We start from the raw sequence: 4,919 nt of genomic DNA, 5'->3' as shown, positions 1-4,919 counted from the left end.
GAAAGCAACTACCAACAGAGGAGGAGGACGATTTACTTCAATGGATATACTTGAAGTGTGAACCGGACATGGTGTTTCAGTTTTGGATGTCAAACTCCAGGTAGCAAAACTATGTCAAACAAGACACACTTTGTTCTCCAATGGCATTCCAGGGAAAAGTAGGTGGGATAGTTTTCGAAAGCAACATCCAAAGTTAGTCTTCAGAGTATGAGAGGGACTAGACCAATCAAGAGCAACTCGCTTTAGACCTAGAATTGTGAAATCACTTCATGACAACATTCAAACCGTTTACCAAAAGTACAACTATCCATCGACAAATATTTGGAATGTTGAAGAAACAGGGTTTCAAGGCTCTAGGGATAAGGGGATGAAGGTCCTTGCAAAGAAGGGTGCAAAGACAGTCTATGGAATAACATGCAACTCTCGGGAGTGGATGGCAGTGTTATGTTGTGTTAATGCTACAAGTCAAGCTATTCCTTCGTACTACATCTTTGAGGGTAATCGAATAACCATCAATTACATCCAAAATTGCGAAGAAGGTGTTGCAATGGCCATGCAAAAGAAGGCATGGATGACAGGTGAGTTATTCCAAGCATGGCTTGAACACTTTGATAATGCAATCACTCAAAGAATAGGAAAAGATAGCAGACACCTTTTAATTCTTGATGGCCATGGGAGCCATGTTTTGTAGAAGAGGTTGATAAGGCATGCAAAGCAGGGATAGACATAATCACACTTCCAGCTCACACCGCACATAAATTACAACCCTTGGACGTCTCTGTATTCAAGTCACTTAAGGTTCAGTTCCAAAAAGAAAGAGATGTATGGCAACAAAGATCATCTTCAAGAGAGGAAAGTAAAACAGAGTTGGCTTCTATCGTGGCAAAGGCTATTGCTACTTCCTTCACCGAGTCAAACATTAAGGCAGGGTTTCACGACAATGGAATTTGGCCGCTAAACCCATCTGCTATGGTTCTTGAAGGAATGCCATGCAACCACATCGTCTTACGTGATGATCCAACTTTCACAATTGAAGATGACATTTCCCAAGTACCATCTACCCTAGTGCATGATAATGTTGAGGATGAGTCTATTTTAGCTTTAAACAACATGGTAGCTCAATTTGAAGACAATATGTTTGCAACACAAGGAAATGTAGCAACTCATATTGGACAAATCATGTTTCTAGGTCAAGGGTATACAACAAACGCAATGAGTTTCAGGAAACTCATGGAAGAAGAGGACACCGGATTTGAAAATCGACCAACATTTCTTGGGGGAAATGAAGCAGCAAATGAAGCCACCTTGCCACAACCCATTTCAGAAAGAAGCAATTGTCAGCAAGCAAACCAATTTACATATGAAAATATTGCACCACATTGCCGACAGAACCAATGATGAGTGAAGAAAGTAATCGTGCAATCATTCCATGCTCTTGCACGACAAAAAAGAATGCAGAAGATGCAACAATAAGTGTGAGCTTAGCCTTTTTTGTTATCTTTACTTAATACTACTTCAATCATCTTCTCTTCCTACAGGCATTTGCTATATTTGTTTTGTTTGAATCCAAGCACTGCCGACCACAATCGGCCCAAACTTTTGGTTTTTCGCAAGTCTTCTGTATAGAATCCATGTTTTTGTTATCTACTAAAAAAATAATCAATTCAGCCACCATCTACCCCACCTTTTGTTGTTATATAATGCTACTACCTGTAGTCTTGTATACGCAATTGAATGTAGTCAAATTTTGTTAAATTTGGTTTACAATGCAATGCACACATCAAAACCAATCATGTTCTCGAAACAAAGCACATGTCAAATTTCAGACGTTGCCCTTTAGAACGCCTTCACAATACATAAAGTGTTGCATGCATTTTGCAATTTTTACTTGAAGGAGTACGAGCGGAAGTGCGACGCGAGAGAGAGTGCGAGAAGAAGAGCACGACGATATAGTGAACTCGCTCTACTGTAATGTGTAGAGCATAGTGAGTTCTTATTAGGTTTTTACAAAAGAATATGTGTACATACCTGGCGGCCCGCCCACTTACCTGGGCGACCACATTGGGCTTTATACCCCAACAACCTCCCACTTAAAGTCCAATGTGGTACTTTAAGTGTGAGAGAAGCTACTATACAAGCTAATATACAAGAGATGTAGAGAAGTGATGTACTACCCTACACCTAACTGCTTGCGAAAATGCGCAAAGCTCTCTGAGGGAAGTCCTTTTGTAAGTAGATCAGCAGGATTTTCTGTGGTGTGAACTTTGACAAGCTGAAGTTGCTTATCCTCGAGCATTTCCGTGATGAAATGATACTTCACATCCACATGCTTTGTCTTCGAGTGATAAACTGGATTGCGAGCCAATTGTATAACACTTTGACTATCACAATATAACACAGGCATCTCTTCTTTGATTCCCAAATCTGTTACTAGTCGATTAAGCCAAATTGATTCTTTGCATGCCTCTGATGCTGCAACATATTCAGCCTCTGTAGTAGACTGAGTAACACAATCTTGTAATCTAGAAGGCCATGATACTGCTCCACCAGCCAATGTAAAGGCATACCCTGACGTAGACCTTCGGTTGTCTAAGTCACCTGCATAATCTGAGTCTGTAAAACCCTTTACACTTAGCTCCTGACTCCCATAGCATATACGCATACTCTTTGTAGCTTTCAGGTATCTCAATATTCCTTTCACTGCCTCCCAATGTTTCTTACCTGGGTTTGACATGTATCGACTTACTACTCCCACTGCAAATGCAATGTCTGGGCGAGTAGCAATCATTGCATACATCAAACTATCCACTGCAGACGCATATGGAATCTTATCCATTTCAGCTTGTTCTTCCTCATACACAAGACAATCTTGTTTGCTAAGTTTCACATATGGTGGCAATGGAACACTCAGTGCCTTTCCCTTCTCCATATTGAAACGTTGCAAAACCTTGTCAATATACTCTGTTTGAGATAACCAAATCAACTTCTTTGATCTGTCTCTCTCAATGCGCATACCAAGTATATGACTTGCCTCACCCATGTCTTTCATGTCAAACGATTTTGCCATCTTTGACTTCAAAGCTGAAATTTCTTCCAAGTGCTTACCAGCAATCAACATGTCATCCACATACAAAATAAGGATCATCCAACTACCATCCTTAGCCTTCTTTGTATATAGACAGTGATCGAACTCACTACGTTTGTAGCCTTGAGAAAGCATAAACTTGTGGAATTTATGGTACCATGCCCTCGGTGATTGTTTTAAGCCATAAAGACTCTTTAACAACTGGCATACCCAATCTTCCTTGCCTTTCTCAACAAACCCTTCTGGCTGCTGCATGTAAATTTCCACATCTAAATCACCATGCAAAAACGCTGTCTTGACATCCATTTGGTGCAACACCAAATCTAATATGGCAACCAATGCAAGAAAGCATCTCAATGTAGTCATCTTGACCACCGGAGAGAAGACTTCATCAAAGTCAATGCCTTGTTCTTGCTTAAAGCCCTTGGCAACAAGCCTTGCTTTGTACTTTGGCTGACTATCATGAGCGGTGATCTTATACCTGTAAACCCATTTACAAGGTAGAGCCTTTTTGCCCTGTGGTAATTTAACTAGCTTCCATGTCTTGTTTTTATGCAGAGCTGTCATCTCTGACTGCATGGCCAATTGCCAATTCCCGGAGTCCTTCATTTGCACTGCTTCCTTGTAACATGAAGGCTCATTGCAATCAGTCAACATGACATGGTTCATAGATGGAACAAACCTATCAGGAGGTCGCGTGACACGTCCAGATCTACGCACAATAGGTGGCTCAGGCTCAGCCACAACCTGTGGTTCCACTCTATCCTGTCCTTGCTCCTCTTGAGCCCTGACATTTTGTCTTGCACGTGCAGGTCCATCTTCTTGGAAGACAACTCTTCTAATCTCCTCAACCCTCTCTGGTTTAGAATGATATTTGGATTCATTAAAGTGAACATCATTGCTACGGACAACCTTTTGGATTCGGGATCCCAAAGTCTGTACCCCATCTCACCAGAATTACCATAGCCTAGAAAGATGCACTTTCTACTCTTTGGCTCAAGTTTGTTCCTAAATTCCTTTGGAACGTGAGTATATGCCTCACAGCCAAAGACTCTGAGATGCTTGTATGAGGGCATTTTGCCTGACCATACCATCTCTGGCACTGAATCCTTCTGCAAAACTTGCTAGGAGATCTATTTACAAGATGAACAGCTGTTGATACAGCTTCAGCCCAAAACCCATTTGGCAGCTGTGCATTAGACAACATACTTCTGACCTTCTCTTGTATGGTCCTATTCATCCTCTCAGCAACACCAATTTTGAGGAGGATTGTAAGGAGCAGTAAGTTCACGTTTTATACCTTTTGACTCACAAAAGTCCTGAAAGGCCTTTGAAACATACTCTCCACCATTGTCAGTGCGTAAGCATTTAAGCTTCTTGCCACTCTGATTCTCCACAAGTGTCACAAACGTTTTGAAAACACTAAACGCTTCATCCTTGTGCTTGAGAAAGTAAACCCATACTTTCTCGAGTAATCATCTATAAATGTCATAAAGTAAGAAGCTCCCCCTAGAGATAGGTTAGGCATAGGTCCACACAAATCACTATGAACAAGTGCCAACTGTGTATCTCTTCTACTGCTTCTATGCTTATGTGGCTGCTGTGTTTGCTTACCATACAGACAATGTTCACAGAATTCAAAATCATTAAATGAAAAGCCAGGCAAATAACCAGAACGAGACAAGATTTCCATTCCCTTCTTGGACATATGTCCTAACCGGCTATGCCACAAAGAAATGTTCGGCTGCTCGGTTACATTGATTACATTTTTAGAGACATTTGATACATAAATCATGTAAAGTCCTCCAGACTTTACTCCATGTGCTACTGTCAT

At 41.1% G+C, this 4,919-nt stretch overlaps 1 pseudogene; it reads left to right on the top strand.

Moving 5' to 3' along the window:
- Positions 1–367: 367 nt before the first annotated feature.
- LOC147433503 (MFS-type transporter clz9-like) lies at positions 368–1,398 on the top strand (annotated as a pseudogene).
- Positions 1,399–4,919: the final 3,521 nt, after the last annotated feature.

The sequence above is a fragment of the Adiantum capillus-veneris genome, chromosome 19 (assembly GCF_014529385.1).
Source record: "Adiantum capillus-veneris isolate H3 chromosome 19, ASM1452938v2, whole genome shotgun sequence".
NCBI classification, from domain to species: Eukaryota; Viridiplantae; Streptophyta; class Polypodiopsida; order Polypodiales; family Pteridaceae; genus Adiantum; species Adiantum capillus-veneris.
The sequence above is the reverse complement of the archived record's forward strand: the minus strand, read 5'-3'. Positions and strand labels throughout refer to the sequence as shown.